Source organism: Balaenoptera borealis (genome assembly GCF_965194805.1).
Source record: "Balaenoptera borealis genome assembly, chromosome: 9".
Taxonomy (NCBI): Eukaryota; Metazoa; Chordata; class Mammalia; order Artiodactyla; family Balaenopteridae; genus Balaenoptera; species Balaenoptera borealis.
In genome coordinates, this window is record NC_138873.1 from 58,979,301 (window position 1) to 59,002,651 (window position 23,351).

General features: G+C 40.6%; 1 long non-coding RNA gene across 1 annotated transcript in view; it reads right to left on the bottom strand.

Annotated features, from left to right (window-relative positions):
• LOC309634826 overlaps nt 1-19,616 on the bottom strand; it is a 262,121-nt gene extending 242,505 nt beyond the window's left edge. Inside the window, exon 1 of the long non-coding RNA XR_014248448.1 lies at nt 19,568-19,616. This is a non-coding gene — a long non-coding RNA (uncharacterized lncRNA). The remainder of the gene's footprint in view (nt 1-19,567) is intronic.
• Between the last annotated feature and the right edge of the window lie 3,735 nt (nt 19,617-23,351).

Here is a 23,351-nt window from a genome sequence, read left to right on the forward strand (position 1 = left end):
GGAGCATGAGAGAAAGACAGGAGTTATGGATGACCCCCAAATATTGACCTGAGTAACTGAAAGAAATGCCATTTACTAAGGAAAAATGCAGGAGGAGCACATTTGGGGGCAGAAAATCAGGACTTTAGTAAAAAAAAGAGAGAGAGAGAGAGTAAAGAAATGAGACACAGTGAATCCTATAGGACCACTAAGACCTTATGCATTCTTGCCAGAAGCATTTGAAATTGATAAGATTAAACACCATCAAAGACAAGCCCTCAGTGAATGAATTTTGGTCAAAGATCAATTTAAGATGTCTGAATATCACAATTCCTGTGCCCATCTACCCTTACTTAGCAAAGAAGGCTCATAACGTCTGCTGAAAGAACTGCTAGGACTCAAAAATATCAGCAATATACAATTGTCCCTTGGTGTCCATGAGGGATTGTTTACAAGTACCTTATATAAAATGGTGTAGTATTTGCATATCAACTGTGACCATCCCCCCATATACTTTATTTATTTATTTATTTATTTATTTTTAGACATCTTTACTGGAGTATAATTGCTTTACAATGTTGTATTAGTTTCTGCTGTATAACAAAGTGAGTCAGCTATATGTACACATACATCCCCATATCCCCTCCCTCTTGCGTCTCCGTCCCACCCTCCCTATCCCACCCCTCTAGGTGGTCACAAAGCACCGAGCTGATATCCCTGTGCTATGCAGCTGCTTCCCACTAGCTATCTATTTTACATTTGTTAGTGTATATATGTCCATGCTACTCTCTCACTTCGTCCCAGCTTCCCCTTCCCGCTCCCCGTGTCCTCAAGTCCTTTTCCTATGTCTGCGTCTTTATTCCTGTCCTGCCCCTAGGTTCCTCAGAACCTTTTTTTTTTTTTTTTAGATTCCATATATATGTGTTAGCATACAGTATTTGTTTTTCTCTTTCTGACTTACTTCACTCCGTATGACAGACTCTAGGTCCATCCACCTCACTACAAATAACTCAATTTCATTTCTTTTTATAGCTGAGTAATATTCCATTGTATATATGTGCCACATCTTCTTTATCCATTCATCTGATGATGGACACTTAGGTTGCTTCCCTGTCCTGGCTATTGTAAAGAGTGCTGCAATGAACACTGTGGTACATGTCTCTTTTTGAATTATGGTTTTCTCAGGGTATATGCCCAATAGTGGGATTGCTGGGTCGTATGGTAGTTCTATTTTTCGTTTTTTAAGGAACCTCCATACTGACTGTATCAATTTACATTCCCACCAACAGTGCAAGAGGGTTCCCTTTTCTCCACACCCTGTCCAGCATTTGTTTGTAGATTTTTTGATCATGGCCATTCTGACCGGTGTGAGGTGATACCTCATTGTAGTTTTGATTTGCATTTCTCTAATAATTAGTGATGTTGAGCATCCTTTCCTGTGTTTGTTGGTGATCTGTATACCTTCTTTGGAGAAATATCTATTTCGGTCTTCTGCTCATTTTTGGATTGGGTTGTTTTTTTGATATTGAGCTGCATGAGCTGCCTGTATATTTTGGAGATTAATCCTTTGTCAGTTGCTTCGTTGGCAAATATTTTCTCCCATTCTGCGGGTTGTCTTTTGGTCTTGTTTATGGTTTCCTTTGCTGTGCAAAAGCTTTGAAGTTTCATTAGGTCCCATTTGTTTATTTTTGTTTTTATTTCCATTTCTCTAGGAGGTGGGTCAAAAAGGATCTTGCTGTGATTTAGGTCATAGAGTGTTCTGCTTATATTTTCCTCTAAGAGGTTTACAGTGTCTGGCCTTACATTTAGGTCTTTAATCCATTTTGAGTTTATTTTTGTGTATGGTGTTAGGAAGTGTCCTAATTTCATTCTTTTACATGTCACTGTCAAGTTTTCCCAGCGCCACTTATTGAAGAAGCTGTCTTTTCTCCATTGTATATTCTTGCCTCCTTTATCAAAGATAAGGTGAGCATATGTGCGTGGGTTTATCTCTGGGCTTTCTATTCTGTTCCATTGATCTATGTTTCTGTTTTTGTGCCAGAACCATACTGCCTTGATTACTGTAGCTTTGTAGAATAGTCTGAAGTCAGGGAGCCTGAGTCCTCCAGCTCTGTTTTTCTTTCTCAAGATTGCTTTGGCTATTTGGGGTCTTTTGTGTTTCCCTACAAATTGTGAAATTTTTTGTTCTAGTTCTGTGAAAAATGCCATTGGTAGTTTGATAGGGATTGCACTGAATCTGTAGATTGCTTTGGGTAGTACAGTCATTTTCACAATGTTGATTCTTCCAATCCAATAACATGGTATATCTCTCCCCCTGTATACTTTAAATAATCTGTAGGTTACTTATAATACCTAACACAATGCAAGTGCTATGTAAATAATTGACACTGACAGCGTGCAGCAAATTCAAGTTTTGATTTTTGTAACTTTCTGGAATTTTTTTTCAAATATTTTTGATCTTTGGTTGTTTAAATCTGTGGCTGTAGAGCCCCCAGATACAGAGGGCCAACTCTATTGTTAAGTTTTTAAAAAGTAGATTACAAAAGTACATAAAGTCTATTTTTATATAAAATCACATTTGTCCATATACATGACAGAGAAGAGTCAGGAAACTAATAGACCAAAGCATTAACACTGTTTTTCACCAGGTAAAGTGACACTGTGGGCATTTTTTAATTGTCTTCTTTTTGCTTGTTTGAATTTTCTGATTTTTCTGCAATGAATATGTACTCCTTTTCTGACTTAAAAGAATGAGCTTTTTAAAAATGTTTTTTAAAGATGTATTAGACTGTGCTATATGGACTACAAGGGGTACATAGTAGAAAATCTTCTCTATATTATTAACTGAATCAATGAAATAAATCAAGGAAATTCCATTTTGGAAGATATGCATATTATTTAATAAATAGCTTTAAAGATATTTTGATAATCATAAGAAATTGTATTATGAAGTTTTTAAGGATATGAAAATATCCATGTCTCATTAGCTTCCTTTTTTTCTTTATGTCATAAGTAACTGACAGTGTTTTATAACTAAATTTTTTTTACAACTTGCTAATCCAAATATCTGAACCCATCCTGGACTCCCTAATATCTCTTCATTTTCTCTACCACTACATAATCTAAAAAAAAAAATCAGGTATTACTTTTTTTAAATATTCTATCTCAAAGACAGATGCATCTTTTCCATTATTAAATGGGGAGAAGATTTTTCTTAAAATTAAGAAAAGAAAAACTTCATGTGGTCTTCCTGAACTATAACTGATACTGTAGTACTCAAGGTGGTACTCTTATTACAAGGTGGGTCCCTGTACCAAGATCATATTGCCCAGAGAAAGACTGGAGGGTTTTTTGTTTCTTTGTTTGTCTACATTTTAAATTTTGTGGTTGTTGTTGGAAAATAAAATAAAATGTACTATATAATCAAGTTTTATTCTACTGTTCAATAGCGTTAAGTATAATATATTCTCATTGTTATGCAATAAATAGCATGCATATCTTCCAGAACTTCTCCATCTTGCTGAACTAAACTCTATATCCTTTAAACAACAACTTCCTATTCCCTCCCCACAGCCACTGATAACCACCATCCTACTTTGTTTTTCTATGAATTTGACTACTTTACATACCCCATATATGTACACTCATAAGTATTTTTCTTTTTGTGACTGGTTTATTTTATTTAGCATATTGTCCTCAAGGTTCATCCGTGTTATCGCATGTGACAGTATTTCCTTCCTTTTAAAGGCTGAATAATATTCCATTGTGTATATAAACCATATATTGTTTATCCATTCATCTCATGATCAACATTTGGGTTGCTTCCACCTCTTTGCTTTTGTGAATAATACTGGTATAAACATGGGTTTGTACATATCTCTTTGAGGCTCTGCTTTCAATTTTTTTGGATATGAACCTAGGATTTGGATTACTAGGTCGTATGGAAGTTCTATTTTCAATTTTTCAAAGGACCACCATACTGTTTTTCATAGTGGTTGGCTCCATTTTACAGTCCCAGCAACAGCACACAAGGGTTTGAATTTCTCCACATCCTCACCAACAGCTGTTATTTTCTGCTTTTTTTTGATAGCAGCTATCTTAATGTGTACAAGGTAATAGCTCATTTTGGTTTTGATTTGCACTTCTCTAAAGATTAGTGATGTTGAGCATCTTATCATATGCTTATCAGCCATTTGTGTATCACCTTTAGAGAAATGTCCATTCAAGACCTTCGTTCATTTCTTTTTTTTTTTAAATTAATTTATTTATTTATGGCCGCGTTGGGTCTTCGTTGCTGCACGTGGGCTTTCTCTAATTGCGGCAAGCAGGGGCTACTCTTTGTTGTGGTGCAACAGGCTTCTCTTGGCGGTGGCTTCTCTTGTTGCAGAGCACAGGCTCTAGGCACACGGGCTTCAGTATTTGTGGCATGTGGGCTCTGCGGGGGTTCAGCCCTGGCTGACAGGGGGCTGGGCAGCACCTGGAGAAGCAGGAGCGCCATGCCACCCAGGAGACTTCTCTCCATCCCCCTCCTGCTCCTGCTCATCCACCATGCTGCCACCACCTCCCTCCTCCTCCTCCCTCTCCCTCATTTCTTAATCAGGTTATTTGGCTAACATTGTTAAGTTGTAGTAATTCTTCATATGTTTTATTAACACCTTATCAGATATGTGATTTACAAGTATTTTCTCCCATTCTATAGATTATCTTTTCAATCTTCTGATTGTGTCCTTTGATGCACAGCAGTCTTTATGTTTGATGTAGTCTCATTTGCCTATTTTTGCTTTTGTTGTCTGTCCTTTTTGGAAATCATTGCCAAATCCAAAGTGAAGAAATTTTCACCTGTTTTCCTCCAGGAGTTTTATAGTTTTGCATCTTATGTTTAGGTCTTTAATACATTTTTGAGTTAATTTTTGTATATGGTGTAATGTAAATGTCCAACTTACTTCTTTTGTATGTGGACCTCCAATTGGCCCAACACTATTTGTTGCAGGGACTGTCCTTTCACCATTGAGAGGTCTTGGCATCTTTGTCAAAATCATATACATGATGGTTATTTCTGGGCTTTCTATTCTCCATTGCTCTATACGTGATCCTTGATTAGACCCTGGATCTCTCTATTGTAGAACAATCACTTCCCTCTTTCTAGGGATATGGGGACAGCATTCTCCAGGATTCTCCAGGATTGCATCAGGTCAACTCCACTTCCACACTCTTGGAAAGCCATGCCATGCCTCAGTACCACCCTCTAAATCTCCTCCTAAGTGTCATCTGCCAACCGCCAGATCTTTCCTCCCATGATCTTGGCACCTGGTTACTTTCTTTCCTCTGCCTTGGCTCCTTTCATCATTCTTTGGGACTTCAATATCCATATTTAAAAAAAAAAAAAAAACTTTTCCAAAGCATGGCCAAGATGGCAGAGTAGGAAGACCTTGAGCTCACCTCCTCCCGTCAGCACACCAAAATCACAACCATGTACAGAATAACTATTAATGAGAACAACATGAAGACTGGCAGAAAAGATCTGCCACAACTAGAGATATAAAAAAAGGAACCACGATGAGATAGGTAGGAGAGGTGGAGATACACTATAGACAAGACCCAAACCCCAGATAGGCAACCCACAAATGGGAAAATCATCAAGACTGCAGAGGTTTCCCCAAGGATCAAGGGTTCCAAGCCACTCACAGGGCTCTCCAGCCCAGGGGTCCTACACCAGGAAGATAAGCCCTCAGAATGCCTGGCTTTGAAGGCCAGCAAGGCCTGCATACAAGAGAGCTGGAAGAAGGTAGGAAACAGAAACTCACTCTTAAAGGACACACACAAAATCTCACACACTTTGAGACCCAGAGAAAAAGCACTAATTTGAAAGGGTCCTGGCTCAGGCCCACTCACTGATCTTGGAAAGCCTCCCAGAGATGCAGGAGGCAACTAGGACTCCCCCCTGGGGACATAGGTGCTGGCAACTGCCATTTTTGGGAACTTGTTCTACCATGAGGACACTGGTGCTAGCCAGCACCATATTGGGGTCTTCCCTCCAGCCTATTAGCACTGGGGGTTTACCCACCCTGACCAGCTAGTCAGCAACAGTCTAAGGACCCCCCAGGCCTCGCAGCCAGCCACACAGGGAGCTGGCCCTGCCACCCCAGCAGGCCGGCAGCCTGTGCAGGAGGAAGGGTCTGGCAGCCAACTGGGCCAGGGGCACTCACACAACCCACATAGGGCATACCCCTAGAGCATATAGCTCTGGTGACTAGAGAAGAGTGTGCTGCTGGGTCCCATAGAACATCTCCTATATAAGCCACTTCTCCAAGATTGAGAAACATAACCGTCCTACCTAATACACAGAAATAAAAACAGAGAATTAGGCAAAATGAGGTGACAGAGGAACATATTCCAAAGGAACAATATAAAACCCCAGAAGGAATAAGCAAAGTAGAGAGAAACAATCTACCCAATAAAGAGTTAAAGGTAATGATCATAAAGATGCTCAATAAACTTGGGAGAAGAATGAATGAATACAGTGAGAAGTTTAACAAAGAATTAAAAAATATAAAGAACCAAACAGAGATTAAGAATATAATAACTCGGGCTTCCCTGGTGGCGCAGTGGTTGAGAATCTGCCTGCTAATGCAGGGGACACGGGTTCGAGCCCTGGTCTGGGAGGATCCCACATGCCGCGGAGCAACTGGGCCCGTGAGCCACAACTACTGAGTCTGCGCATCTAGAGCCTGTGCTCCGCAACAAGAGAGGCCACAATAGTGAGAAGCTCGCGCACCGTGATGAAGAGTGGCCCCCGCTTGCCACAACTAGAGAAAGCCCTCGCACAGAAACGAAGACCCAACACAGCCAAAAATAAATAAATAAAAATTAAAAAAAAAAAGAATATAATAACTAGTTTTAAAAAAAAAACTAAAAGGACTCAAAAGTAGATTAGATACAGAGGAACAGTCAGTGAACTAGAAGACAGTAGTGGAAATTACCCAAGCTGAACAGAAAAAAAAAAAATTTTTTTTTTTAATGAGGACAGTTTAAGAGAACTTTTGGACAACACTGAGCATACTAACATTCTCATTCTAGGGGTCCCAGCAGAAGAAAAGAGAGAGAAAGGGGAGGAGAAGTTATTTGAAGAAATAATAGCTGAAACAAACATAAATTTATGACTTATAAGTTTTCTCATCGGCAAAGTGGAGAAAAATAACATTACCTAACTCACAGGATAATTATAAGGATCAAAGTAGTTAATATGTATAAAGGGCTTAGAACAGTGTCTGGTACACTGTTTGCTATTATGATGATTTGTTAAATAAATGAAATAACAAAAACAAAGAGTTACCAACCAGTAGAAAAAACTTTGCCAGAATAACCACATACTGACTCATTAATTTCATTTTTAAAATATGTATTACTTGCCTACTATCTTTCTGTTGCTATAAGTGGCACTGCAGATATAAAAAACAATAGGTAGTTTCAGTCCTAGAAGAGCCCACATTTTAGTAAAGATGACAGGTTCATAAACGAGGATTTAAGGTGTTACACAGGGCTTCCCTGGTGGCGCAGTGGTTAAGAATCCACCTGTCAATGCAGGGGACACGGGTTTGAGTCCTGGTCCGGCAAGATCCCACATGCCATGGAGCAACAAAGCCCATGCGCCGTAACTACTGAGCCTGCGCGCTAGAGCCCGTGAGCCTCAACTGCTGAAGCCCGCACGCCTACAGCCCATGCTCCACAACAAGAGAAGCCACCGAGATGAGAAGCCCACGCACCGCAACGAGGACCCAACTCAGCCAAAAATAAATAAATAAGTGAATTTATAAAAAAAAAAAAAAAGATGTGTTACAAATACTGTAATACAGATATGTACAAAAGGCATTGGAAATAATTACTACTGCAAGGAAAATCCAGGAAGTCTTCACCAAAAAGATGACATTTGAGCTGGACCTTTCTTCCACACTAAGGAACAAGCATGTGAAGCAGAGGTAACAGCATTAGCAAATATCAGTCCATGCCTCAGTTTCCCTGCACTCCCCATCAGCCCTGCTCATCTTGCCATCTTTAAACCCAGTCCTACTCCTTCCCCAGTAATGAGGTGGCTCAGTGACATCATGTTGTGTCCAGGGACACAAGAGACCAAGTGGAACCCTCTCTGGGTCACCTACTCATTTCACACTGAAGCAGGTAAATGTGTGCCTGCCCAGGCTCCCAAACACTGTCTCCACAAGCATGCTGGACCCCTGGGATCCATCCTGCCATCTAATACACGTGGAACAAATGAAAGCCTCCCTCATCTCACTCTGAAAATAAATCAGTATCAACACTGAGTTGAGAACTGGTTAATCACTCCTTCTTTTTGTACTCCTGTGAGACTTCGGATTTCTGAAATCGTCGTTTACCTGCCTGGGTCCTCTCCCAAACTGTGTACTCCTTAACAGCCTCCCACATAGCCTTCCTGATTCCACTCTTGCCTCACTCCACAATACTGTCTCCACTCAGCAGCCAAGGTGATCTTTTGACCATCCATGTCTTTGTAGCTTTTGTGACTGCGCAATGCCTGGCATTAACCAGGCATTCAGCAAATATTTCATGAATGAGTGAATCAGTGAGCGAACAGAAGAATCCACAGATGAATGAAAGTCAGACTTTATAATACATGCACACATGCTTTTATTTTTACAAATAATAATGCGTATACATATGCAAAGATACTGTAATATATAATATCCCACATATCAATATTATTTCACGTGAAAAATTAGAAAATATTAGGAAGAATTTAATAAAGATACTATGGTATATGATATCTGAACATACTAAATACAAAAATAAATTATGTTAGCTAGCTATAGATAATAAATCTATGAAAGGAGAAAAAGCTATAAGTTTGTTTTTAAATAAAAGGAAAATTATTACTCTATTATTGCTCTTGCTATGTATAGACAGTAGACATAAAACCACCTGATGCTGTCACTGAACAGAAAAAAAAACTCCGTTTTGTGTCTTCTGCCTTGTTTTTTGTAATTTTTTTTCAATTTATTTATTTATTTTTATTTTTTGGCTGTGTTGGGTCTTCGTTTCTGTGCAAGGGCTTTCTCTAGTTGTGGCAAGTGGGGGCCACTCTTCATCGCGGTGCGCGGGCCTCTCACTATCACGGCCTCTGTTGTTGCGGAGCACAGGCTCCAGACGTGCAGGCTCAGTAATTGTGGCTCACGGGCCCAGTTGCTCCGCGGCATGTGGGATCTTCCCAGACCAGGGCTCGAACCCGTGTCCCCTACATTGGCAGGCAGATTCTCAACCACTGCGCCACCAGGGAAGCCCTTCTGCCTTGTTTTCAAAGGATGTTTTATAAAGGAGGAAATAACTAATGAAGCCAAAGTTAATGGGGAAAAAAAAGTACATGTTTATATAAGATGTGTTATTATCTGCCAATCAGAAGAGTTGCAGGTAATTAGAAATTGTTGGCTTAAAGATACAATGCTTTGTTTGTTTTTTGTTTGTTTGTTTTTTGCACAGGGTGTTTTTCCCAATTTTTATTTGTATAAAGATACCACGTTTTTTTATCAAGAGCCACTTCTCCATGTACAGACAGATTTCCACTAGTTTGCCCAAATTCTGTTTGCTTGCACTGGGTCTGACAGGCGAAGAACACAGCCAGCTGGTTTCCAGAGCAATACGCTCCCTGGTCTGAGGAAGGCCTGTGAGACATGTCATAAAACAGCTGCCTCTGTCTCCCCAACCGGCCAGAAATAAGCTGAGCAGAACAAAACCTGGAATAAAAAAACCTCGACTTTTCATGCAAGGACAAAAGGTGGTTATTAGGCATACCAGGAAGGTTCTTTTATAGCTGGTAATTACAAATAAATTGGGGACATATAACAAGAAAAATCATTTCCCTCTTCATTTACTTAAAAATGTGATTTCTGCAGTCATTATATAATTACTGGTATTTTTCAGTAACATTATTAGGAATAAATGGGCTACTGTTTCTGAAATTATCATAAAGATAAAAATACTGAAACTTCCTTTTTAGAACTGGTTGTCGAATAGGTGGAAAGGGAAAATGGTCCATTTCTTTAAAACAGCAAACTGAACTTTCTTCTTCGGCAAAAGGGATCAATCTACTATTTTCCACCTTTGAAAAAGTGATTCCTCCTATTTCTCACATATTCTTTCAAGCCCTCCATCTTGCTTAAATTCCGCCTTCAAACTTCTTGTTCTTTATTACTGCTTACCGGTAAGGAAAACTCCCCTAGACCCTAGTATCCCTCTGTTTCATGCTTTCCGGACAACATGGTAGTCAAGAAAAGAATAGGAAACAGAGTCTTGCTTTTATTTTATAGACTATTTCAAGGGCTTACGCAGAGTCATCCTCAACAAAAGTACAAAGCAATGATTTGTTTTCTCACATCTTTCAACATTTTTCTTCCCCTGCCTTTGACCCCCTCAACAGTCTTCATCCTTGGAGACCCCCACAGAAAAACCTGAACCAAGCCCCAGGTATGCACAGTATCTGTACCAAAAGAAACCTCCTTCCCCCACCCAAGCTAATAGTTCCTTCCATCCCCAGCTATGTGCTCCAGACCCAACTACAGAGACGACAGGTGGTAAGCAGCTAACAATAAGATAAACAAATTCCTGCCAATAGGTTCATTCGTGTGCTGGTCCCATCCTCACTCCCAGGTAATGTCATACCTTAACCTGGTTACCATTCACAAGTCTGCAGAAGGCCCTTACAGGAGAATACCACTGTTGGGGGTGTCAGACACTAGAGCCAGAGAAGAGGAGAATATTTTCATCAAGCCGTCCTTTCAGCTCTTCTCAAAGCGTGCCACACGAACATCAAAACTATGCCATGGCATGAAGCTGACACTGTTCATAATTGTCATTACCTCAAAAGTTTACAGTTTTCAGTGAGAAAGGAGGAAGGGAGGAAATCTCCCTCTGACTCCAGGCTATTTCTCAAAGCAGCATCAGAATTACAGCAGCCAGCGTACAGCTGTGCCAAGAACTTAGCCACAGCTCCTAGGGGAAGTGTGAGTGAACTGGCTAATGCAATCAGCTACAGAGACCTGAGATTTAAAAGATAACATAAGAAACAGCACATGCAGAAGGAATGATAGAACTAGAAAACCACTATTTTGCACCCCTAACAGAAGAATGGATCTAAGCAAGTTTCATCAATGGCTGCCGAAACCATTAGTTGGAAAGATGATGACTACACCTGGGACTTCCCTGCAGTGGTTAAGACTCCGCGCTCCCAACGCAGGGGGCCCGGGTTCCATCGCTGGCCAGGGAACTAGATCCCACATGCATGCCGCAACTGAGTCCGCATGCCACAACTAAGGAGCCCGCCTGCTGCAACTGAAGGAGCCCACATGCTGCAACTAAGGAGCCTGCCTGCCACAACGAAGAGCCAGCACAACCAAATAAATAAATAAATAAATATTTTCTTTTAAAAAAAGATGATGGCTACACCTAAATCCAATCAGCGATCTTCGCATCACTGAAAGTGGGACACACACACACATTCCACACCCCCTGATGTGATACAGTAAGTATGTAGCATCACCTATGAATTATTCTTGCCCCCTCCCCCAAATAAAAACACTGGACCCTAATCTAATCAGTCCTCTAGCTGTAACTTCCAGTTTACAGAAAATATGAGGGGTAGAGGAAGGTGTTAAATAACACACTGGGGAAACAACCCGGCAGAAGGCAGATTCAGAATGTGGGAAATTATAAAGGACAAATGACCTGATTTCTTCAACAAATGAAAGCGATGGAGTGGGGGTGAGGGAGAGAGAGGGAGAGCCATTATAAATGTAATAGGACCTTAAAACCATAAATCAATGCAATGAGTGGACCTTGTTCAGATCCCAATTCAAACATATTCAACCTTAAAAAGACATCTTTCAGAAAACTGGAGAAATCTGAACATGGACTGGGTATTAGATGATATTAGTGGAAAACTGTCAATTCTGGTGGGTATAAAGTATTAACGGGTGAACTGATACAATGCTGGGAATTTATTTTAAAATACTCAAAGCAAAAGCAAATGAAACAAGGTTGGTAAAACATCGGAAGGCTCAATTTACCATTCCCTCAACTTTGGGAAATTTTAGAAAACTTCCATAGTGAAATGTTTTTTGGTTGCTTGTTTGTTTGGGGTTTATCAAGTTACCGTACAGCCTTGATAACTTTATTAGGTAGTCATATCCCTCATCGTCATTTTTTTAAGGCCTGATTTAATTCAGAAGATCCAGATAATCAAAAAAAGAGACAGTTCTTTGCACAAACCATAGAGAAGGTAAATCAGCAACTCAGCCAGGTGTTTCAGAGCCAGCAGCAGCAAGCAGAGTAGGGAGGGTTGTGTGAAATCTTAGGACCTTCCACAACTGCCTTGATGAAGACAATGTTTCAAAGTTTCCCACCCTGAGCACAGAACTGCTGGCTCGTTTCCCACTCCTCATTGCCAGCTGGCTGCAAGAGTCTCAGAGCCTGTGCCCCCGGCTCCCGGGAGCAGAGGGCAGGAAACAAGAGGCAGCTCTACTTGCAGATGGAGCCGACCTTCTCTGAGCCAGCTGTCCTCCTCCTCCTAGGGCTCCACACAGAGAGGCCCAGAGGGCTGACAGCTAGCTCATCGCCCCGAGCCCGCCAGCCTGGGGACACTCACTGCCATGGCACCAGGGGCCTGGGACCCAGCCACTCTCCAATCAGCAGTGAACAATTCCACTGGACGGAGCAGACTGATCAAGTTATTTCTTTTTTAAAAAGAAAATATGAATTGGGAAAATAAACGTGTCTGAGTACTAGATATTAAGGAATTAACCTTGCTTGATATGATAGTACAGTTATGGAGGAAAATGTTCTCAGTGCACACTAAACTATGAAGGGGTAATATGTCATGATAACTATAATGGACTTTACTTCAGCAATGAAAGATACCAACATGTTAACAATTACTAAATAACATCACAGAACTAGACTTGCTAAAGTAAAATCGGAAAAGTCAGGGTAGTGCACGTGAGAATATGTATAAGCCCAGCACAACTACTTTCATATTTTGCATATTACTTCCAGTCTTTATCTAAACAAATGCATATTCTGGAATAACTGCAATCATAATCGTCTTCAGCTTTTCTCAGTTAATATTGAGATTTTCGTTAAGAGTTTTCCACTGTTTTATCTTAACAATTATTTTTTAACATTACTTAATAATATGTCATATTGATGTTCCCTAAATAACCATATCTTAATTTGAATACTTCATTGCTTTTTTTTCTATAGGATTTATTGCTGCAGTGAAAAACCACACGCATATATAGCTTTATGCTTTTGTTAAACTGTTCCTCTAGAATAAATCCTCAGAAATGAGTTCTGATTCCATATATCGATATATAGCCCTGGCAAATTATCCACATTGCTGGACAAACAGCTTTAGTGACATCAGTAAAATGTACTTGTATCAATTTCAGAAGATTACTGGCATTTTCTTAAATTTTTATCTAATTTTTATATTTAAGGATTTTTTCATGTGCATGTCTGATTTCTATGAAAAAGAACATGTTTGTACATCTTTGTTTACCAGAAACTTGGTTAATTCTTATCATTTGCGATTTAATTACTGGAATCATGAAGCTTTCTCAAAAATTTTAATGAGCTATTTACATATTGCTATTACCTTCGGTTATTGGGAAAACTAATATCTTCCTTGGACTACAACTGCTGCCTTTATTTATAATAATTTATATATTTAAATGCATCAGTCTTTTTTCTTTTCTTTAGGCTTTATTTGTCAACAAAACAGAACACCTCTAAGATCATCGTGACCTAAAGTGCATTTGCCAAAAGCCCGTGGACAGTGTGACACTACTGAACACTTTGTAACCGTCCTATCATGAATACTCTTGACTCTCTCTCTTTCTCACACTCCCCCATCCAGTCACAAAATCCTCCCAATGTTACCTCCTAGATATTTAACTCTATCCTTTCCTCTCCATCCCTTTTCCCAATGACCCACATCATCTGTCACCTGAAACGCTGAATGCAACTGCCACCTAACTTGTCTCCCTGCCTCCAACACAGTTCTCTTGCAATGCAAACCATCTGTCCGCATGCCTTACATCTTCCACAGACCCTCCTTTTTGGCCCCTGCGCAACTGTCCAGTCTCTCAAAAACAATAAGCCAACATGCTTTGAATGTTTACCCTGTGCTAAGCACTTTGCAAACATTACTTCAATTAACACTCACAAGAAGCCTTTAAACACAATGCCGTTGTTGTTCCCATTTTACAGATGAGTACACTGAGGCACATAGAAGTTACATCATTTGACCAAGTCCCCATGGCTGGGAAGATGCAGAGCCAGGATTGCAAACTTAACTCTGCCTAACTCCAAAGCCCAGAAATACCTTCTTGACCAGTGCACCACACGTCCTCACACATGGATCCTCGTCTCTCAGCAATACTGCCTACTTGCTGCTCTGCCCACCAGCAGCGCTGCACTGCCTGGAATTTCTCACATCCATCCGTGCTGCTTCTCCACTCAGTCTCTTCCCTCATGCTATTCTGTCTGTTGGAAATGTCCTTCCATCTCTTTTTACACTTGACCTATATGACTCCTACCCATCTTTTAAGACTTAGTTCAGGCGCCCCCTCCTCTGGGAAGCTTTTGCCTATTTAACTCCTTTCCCGCCCTTACCCTCTTCTTTATCTGATCAAAGAGGTGTCCTCCCACTGTGCTTATCTCCATCATTATACCCAGCACATCATGTTGTCAATTTCTGTTCCTGCCTTTGCTTCCTCCAGTAGACCACCAGCAGCCTGAGACAATCTTAACCATCCTATGTCCCCAACCAGTACAATGCCTAGTATGTAGCAGGCGCTCGGTGCTTCAACACAGTGTTCAGAAGAATGAGAAATTCAGAGTATTTAATCAATTAATTCTCAAATATTTGTTGAATATCTATGCCTAAGTATTATACCAGGGATATTTTAAAAAGCAAATGACATATTCTGTGTGCAATATATGCATTTGACAAAATAAGTGACACATAAGTCCCATAGACCACTTGCTGTGGAAGTTCGAGGAGGAAAAGACCACCGTGGGCTGGGACAGTCAGAGAAAACTACAGAGGACAGGGGAGATTTTAAATAGGGGTTGAAAGATGAATAAGGGTCAGAAAGCAAAGCCACATAGCAATCATCTAAGTCTAATGTTTGAGGAAATGTCTAGGTTGGGGACCACAGCTAGCAATGAAAGACAAAGCTGAGAAGATGATCTTCTTCCTCTTGATCCTCTAAGTTCAGCTCTGTAAGTTCAACCATTCCCTTACCTAAGCACAAGATGCCAGATTCAAGCTTTATTGCAAGGCACTTAGCCTTTTGGTGATAAGCATCTCACAGAACTCTCAGACCATCTCCTAGGACAGAAAATCATGGAAATGTTTCTAAATAAATTAAAAACCTAGAGATTGTTAGAACATGAGATACACCAATAATGATAAAATGTCAGAAACGTGTGCAAACCCAGGTAATGAATTCAACAACTATCCTAAGGTCATAGTTGTCTTCCTGCAAAATACATGTCATTCTGTTTACATCAAACACAGAAAACTCATTTACAAGTGAATGTCATTTTCATCTTTGTTCCACGGCCAAGTGCATCTCAATTGCCTTCGTTTGTTTCCCTACTGGAGTGCCTGCCGCTGTTCTACAGCTGGTGTGGGTTGTGCTCTGTACCTGCTACTTACCACAGGCCCACACTCCAGTCATCCATTTACAGATGTGAATCATAATCCCGAAGATGGTTTTGCACAAGGTGTTTTTAAATAATACACATCATAGGGAAATCAAATTTTGAGGGTAAAAAAAAAATTGAGGGTAGTGTAGATAGAAAAGAACTTTAAAGATTCAAATGCAAGTACATACAAACACATGTTTTCCATGTTAGCTTAACATTAGGATTTCCATGTTGGCTGGCCTGAAGAAGTGCAGTCCTATAGCTAAGGTCTCCCAAGGATACTTTGCCAAATTCCCAAGAGAACACAAGAATGGGATGGAAGCCCCATTGCTGTCTCCCTTTGAAGAATATGGTCAAGAGCTAAAGGTACTCTGAGTTTTCTAACCACGGAGAAAAGGAGCCGGTTGAGCAATCAGCCAGTCAGTCATCTCCTAGAGGTTGGTCTGGTTCTGATACTATCCTGGCCAGCTCAGTCCTCACTGACCACCTCCCCACTATAATCAGAGTAGTGACACCTTCTGAAAAATAACTGAATCACACCTACAAAATCACTTAGCACAAGTTATTCACTGAAGCATTCTTTATAGAAAACAGCCCACTTGTCCATCAACAAAACAATGGTTGAATAATCTATGAATGTCTACACCCTAGAATACTACGCAGCAGAAAAGAAAAAAGAATGAGGAAGCTCTCTTTGGACTGCTATGGAAAGACCTTCAGAGTATACTACTAAAAGAAAAAAAACCAAAAGGTACAGGGAAAAAATCTTAAGCTTAAGAAAGGGAGGAAAATAAGAATGCATCCATTCTTGGGTGTTTATACTTATAAAAGAAACACTGGAAGTATACAAGAAATCAAAGTAAATGGTTACAAAGTAAAGATCCAGATTTTGTACCTTTTTTTTGGGGGGGGACCACTTTAAGAAAAAGAAGACAAAATTAGGTACAAATCTTGGAAGGAGCTCGCACCAGCGAGCTTCACAATAAATCTACCCCTGAAATTACCTCTAGGACTGGAGTGCACAGTAATGAGGGAGGACTAAGACTCCTAAATATAAACCTATTTATACCTATTTATCTTTGAACATGTGAGCATATTACCTATTTAAAAACCAAAATTAATTGTTTAGAAAATACCTATATCCAGGCTCCAGTCATTCAAGGTCTCACTCCTTCTCCACCTCCTTCATTCTATCCCAACCTTCTTGTTCTAGTTTGGTGTCATTCTGCTTTTCATTCTGCTGCCTTGTATCTACTGAGATTCTGCCTCAGCCTGGCTCTTTCCAGATGGTAATGTGCCTGGAAGTCTATTTTGATTTCGCCCTTGTATTTCTCTCTTTCTGATCACCCTTGGTTCTACCATCAGCAGAGCAGCTTCAGGGCAGCCCAGTTCCACCCCTGCACCCTGCGTGGCCTAGACTCCCAGGAATCTAGCCTGCTACATGCGAAAAATTTGAAAATTGACTGAAGTACACCAGAGGTGATCAGTCCCAAGGGATGCTAGGAGACTGGGAAAAATTGAGGGACTTACTTGGGAATTGGGTGATTCTCTGGCAGTGCATAGTTGGTCCTGAAATTCTCAACAGAATCAAATTATCATACCTTCCTTTCTAGGGTCCTCAGGATCACAGGTAGGACACTCTAGACTCACCCCTACAGATACATCTCTGTGTTTAACAAGACCAAGCCAGGTTAGACTAAACTGAACCCAGACTTATAGGGATTTACCAGAATTCAAATAATTTCAAATATATAACAAGGCAAAGATGGTCTCTAATTTAACTCTAGTTCCAGCTGAAAAAGTCTAGGAACCATTGTTCTTTCAGCTCACTGCATCACTGTCCTAGTAAAACATTCACTGGATCCAGTTAAAGGGTTCAAACTGAATTTCTGGACACTTCCTACAGCAGATGACAGTGTCTTAAAGAGGACATATAGAATGCTGAGAGTCAGGCTTGGATTCGACAAGCCTAGGAATGCATTCTAGGACTATTTCTAGCTGGCTGAACAACATAAGCTTCATTTCCCTTATCTGTAAAATAGGTTGCTACAAAGATTAAATGAGATAATTAAGATGTAATGAAATGAGTTCTCTCCCAAAACATTCTCAAGGCAAAGCTAATTTTTTTTTCTCACTTTATAAGGAGACTACTGGCCAGTATGTATATCAGGAAGTCCCAAGCTACCAATTCACGACAGTAATACACACATTGATTTTGGAAACAAACATAAGGCACAGTATATATACAAGCACCTATAGATGCAAAGCCAGTAGCCTGAGCTCACATTTCAGCATGTTAACTTTAAATAATTCAGAAAGCCTACCCTATAAAGCCCCTAATGGATTTTCTTTTCTCTGTGTCTTCTTGGTTGCTAAGGCATTTCTTTCTCCAGCTTTCTGAAAATCACAAATAAGCTTATAAAATGCGACATCCTGCATTGACTCATTTCTCATTGGACTGACTTTTAGCATACCTGAAAGCATTTTGTTGCTAACAGATGTGTTCTGCTATGGTCCAATGCACTCAAGTAAGCTTAAACCTGACCTGGTCATGTCTCATTTTACCTTAAGGTGATAATTCAGGAATCAACTGCTCAGTGTCAAGTATAGAATCTTATCTTTCTGCTGGTTGTCAGGGATATTTAAAAAAAGGATTAAAAACTATCTTTGACCTTCACTACGTTCTTATGTAAAGCCATCTGCTATTGCAACTCTCTTCACTGTATCTCCTGTCACATAAAACATTTCCACCTAAGGCTTTCTACTCAAATCACTGGAATTGAGTGTCTCCCATTCAAATACAACTTGCCATGAAAAGCTGGATTTTAAATCATTCTCCACTTAACCTAACCTCCAGGAACATTCCTGTACTGCCAACATCAAAAATAGGAAATACGTATAGAAAACCATTTCCTACAATACTGAATTATGCAAAAGTGTATGTGGTTACCAAAAAAAAAAAGAGAGGAATATTCATGATATTTGGATATCAGATATATTTTATTTTTAATAAAGTTTCCTCTATATGAAAACGTTCCTCTCAATCTATTTGATTCGAATTACCAAAATAACCTTTTATGCTATCACTTTTATATTGTTTAACCAACTTGTGCTTTAGTTTTTATCTACTTACATGAAATGCTCAAAACTGAAATTATTAAAACATACTGAAATAAATTCAGTGTCTTTAAAGGGTTTACACGCATACATAGAGTCCACCCAATCTCGGTCACTTTTTGAAGGGCCCTAGGATCGTTTGCAAGGCAAAGGCATTAACAAGTTGTCTGTCTTACAACGGTTACACCTAATTTGAATTAAACTACAGTCGCAGATGACAGAAGCGCTCCTTTCATCTTTTGTAGGAAGGTCACCCAGCCCAGAGCGAGTGCCACACTCCTTCTGGAACTAAACACATTGGCCCCGCCGTCTGTTGAGTCCTCCCCTTCACAACCCACACCTGGGTGGCCAAGGGTCACGTCTGACCTCCCGACGGCGCCAGCGCCTCTTCGCTCTTCCCTTTGGGGAAGCAGCAGATGGCGAGGGCGCGCAGCGCTGGTGCCGCAGCTCCCCGCCACCGCAGGCCAGGGACACCGAAACAAGGACTAGTTCGGCGCCTGGGACTCCCTCGGCCGCCTGCTGGGCGCCGCGGGGGTTTTCCCGCGTCTCTCTCCCTTCTGGGCTCCCGGACTGTACACCTAAACGCGGCGAGACTCCCACCCTTCTGCCCGGAACCCAGACCTGGAAACCCTAGTTCCCAGGGACAGCGAAGCTGTAAGTCTCAAGAGCGCCACACACACACACAGGCACACAGACACACAGACACACACACAAAACCCGACGCTGCAACACTCACCCAAGCGGAGACACGGCCAGTGGGCCCGAGGTTCTCGCGAGCCTGCCCGGATCTTCGCGCGCGACCAGCCCGCTACCAATAGCAACCCTGGCTCCAAGGAATGAGCCAATGGGAGCGCTCGAACTAACGGGAGCAGCCAATCACCGCCCTCTCGGCTCTGGAACCCCGCAACCAGTACCACTAAGCTCTCCTCCAGCTCCCGCGAGCTACAGTTCTAATCTGGAGGCTCGCCGGCGCCCGCCTTCGTCTCTCACTCTAGACGGTAAATAAACTTTCCCCAGAGTAGAACCTTGGGGAATTGCAGCTCCTGCCTTGTACTCCGCTCTCTGCTCCGCTCAGGAGGGGAGATGTACGCACGGTCACCTCCTTTGCATTCTTCTACTAAAACTCATGGCTCACCGCAAGCACAGCCAAGCATTTCAAAAATTAGTGACAACAGACGAAGAACATTTTTCTTCCCGTTCACGTAACCACTATGAACCATTTGAACCAGTTTCTGAATTTTAAATGGAAAGATGGATTAATAAGGAGCTTGAAGAAATTTCTCTTTAGCAAAAGTGTGAAAGTCCCTTTACTGAAATTGTTGAGAGTTTATCGGGGCTAGAAGTGAACAAAGGGGATAGCGAGTGCGCTGCAAAAAGATGCGAATGCTTATGAAAGGTCATCTCCCTTTATCTCGTTCGTTGATGTCTTCGAAATAAAACCACAAAGAGTTGCTAGAGGTTTGTAAATACTGTTAGAGAGCTCACTGTGTGTCAGGCTTGATTCTAAAAGGAATTTAACTGAATTAACTCATTCAGTCTTCACAACTACCTTATGGCTCATTTCAACCTGTTTTACAGATGAGGAAATTGAGAAAGATTGGCCCAAGATGCCAAGCAAGTGAGAAGAGACGGCAAGCCGAGAACCCATGTCTGGATAATTTATCCAGGTTAGCAAAACATTTTCATGTCTGAATTAACTAGACCTAAGCAACCTAGAGTCTTTCACTTCTAAAAGGTATGAATTCTCCTATTTTTTAAAAAATCTTTTGGGACTTGCTTGGTGATGCAGTGGTTAAGAATCCGCCTGCCAATGCAGGGGACACGGGTTCGATCCCTGGTCCGGGAAGATCCCATATGCCACGGAGCAACTAAGCCCATGCACCATAACTACTGAGCCTGCGCTCTAGAGCCCGCGAGCTACAACTACTGAATCCCGCGCGCCTAGAGTCGGTGCTCCGCAACAAGAGAAGCCACCGCTTGCTGCAACTAGAGAAAGCCCGCGCGCAGCAACGAAGACCCAACGCAGTCAAAAATAATTTTTTTTTTAAAAAATCTTTTGTTACAAAATATTCAGTTAAAATCTCAGGAACTTCCAGTGGCTTTAGTGTAACCTTCACAGTTAGCTGCGGATATCAGGATGAGAAGGATTGAGGGTTACGGGCTGGGAGTGGAGAGAAAGGGACAGGAGACTGAAGGAAGTGACCTGAGAAACATTGTCAACTGAACCACTTAAAATAAGTAATATTGTTACTGATTGTATATCACTGATTTGATTTCGTCATTAAAATAAATAATTGCATTAATTATGTATGATAGTGTGCACACCCGCGGACAAATACAGAGGTTATCTGAGGCAACCTACAGAGAATTATGAATGATCTACGATTGAGAGCCTTTCAAATTTGTATTCAATTTTCATTTTTATATTGGAATTTTTTCTAATAACATAGTAGATATCAATTATAAAGGGGAAAACAGAAGGCTGGAGTTGTTTTATTAAATATTTATCAATTTTAAATGTATTTCCTTTCCAAACTATTTTTAATTTATTTCTTTAAAGGCTATTTTCACACAAAACAAGTTATAGGACTGAGTACTGAGCTAAGAAATGGGAGAAGGAAACATGACTTTTATAGCTGTTAAAATTTCCTGTGTTTCAAATCTGGGCAGCCTTTCTCACTTTCCTTGAGGACTTACACGATCTGATTTCAGAAAAGTTTTCCAATATTTCTCTGTAAGTGTGGATTTGGTGTTAAGCTTTGCTTCAAAGGGCAGGACCATAATACTAAGTAGGCAGTGATAAGCCCTGGGCTCCTGGAGCCCAGGCTGAACTGGCAGATGCTTGGGTTCACTTCCAATTCTGTGTGGCAAGGCCATCACTAAACTTTGTTCCTCTGCAGAGAAGAAAGAATTGCAAATAGCATAAGGATCAATGGTAGTATCATTGTCACCATATGTAAATGTTAATCCACACATATATTTTGTTTCTCTTTGGGCTTTCTTTTACAAAGCAAAACATTTTCAGGTCAGCTAACACTAAAAAGCCTATAATTCCCAGCATAAGTTTTCCCATAGAAGAAATCTTTTTTGCTGATCACAGCCCATAGAACTTAGATGCCCTTCATCTCCCACCCATGCCTCCTGCTGCGATGGGTTAGAGAAAGTCCCTGCCTGCCACCCAGTGACTGAGGCCGTGTTCCCAAATGGAAGACAGCAGGTTGGAGACTGCCACAGTACTCAGGATGCAGAAAATAAAGGACATTTTTAACTGAGTTAAATCATCAGGGTCATATCCAAGACCCTTTGGTGACCCACTAGATGCTTCCCACCAACCTCTGGGAAGAGCGCTGCAGACCTGGGCTGTTAGGGTACCTACCCTTAGCTGAGGAGTGTGACTTGTCCTCCTCTTCCTAGTAACTGCAGTGAAACCCCAGAGAGCATGTGGGGAGAGGGAATGGGAGGTAGAGGAGGTGTTTTCCAATTTTAGCCCACAAAATTATATTCTTTGTGATATCCTTCCATTAGTTAGCATTAATTTTTTATACCCATAAATAAAGTCACTGCTTCTAACTTTGCCTTCTAATTACAGGCCTCCCAGTAGTGACCTTGAAGAGTATATTTTCTCTCCTGTAAAATGGGACCCATTCAGACAGCAGGAGATTGTTGAAAGGTGTACATGGGAGGTGGGGGACCTACATAAAGCAGATAGATCAGCACCTCCAACAAAATAGATCCTCCTTTAGTATTTGTTGAATGAATATTAAAGTGTACAAATCATAAAAGCACTATCCAAGTTTCCTTTTTCTTGCTTCCCATGGGAAGTTCTGTCGAAGTGTACGTAACAAGAAATAGTGATTATACAGTTCCACAGTTCTTTTTGATGAGAAATATTGTGTGTGGGTGTGTTTTTCCTTGAAGGTCATTAGCTTTTTTCCATAAAGATGAAAACACTTAGCATGATTAACAATGGTTTCAGAAAACAATTGTTTTGCCTGCTAGCTGGGTGCCTGTGAAATGCACGTATTAAAAATTGTATATTTTCCTATTACAACAGTACTTAAAATTTATTTAATGAAAAATTGAAGTATTCAAGTGTCCTCTGATTTATTGTATTATGGAGTTTCCTTGAAAACCGTTTTCAAATTAAGCCATTTCTTTAAAAGATCTGCTGAAATTGCTAAGTGAACAAACTCTCATTCTTATCTTTATTTTTATTAAAGATTGCACAAACTGGAACCAAGATGAAAATACTGAATCCACTGTACATCATTCATTATAAAACAACATACATCACATTTGTACTCTACCAAATAGGACATCTTCTTTAAAATTATATATTGCGTGCTCTTAGATTCATGCTTTAGATATTTTACATTTGTCACTATTCTCTTATAAATAATTCCAACTTGACCAATTGCACCAATACCACTATATCTTCAATGCAGCAAGGCGCAGTCTTTGACACGAAAACAGATGAAATGGAAACAAGTGTATGGATGTCACAGCTACCGAATTGCGAC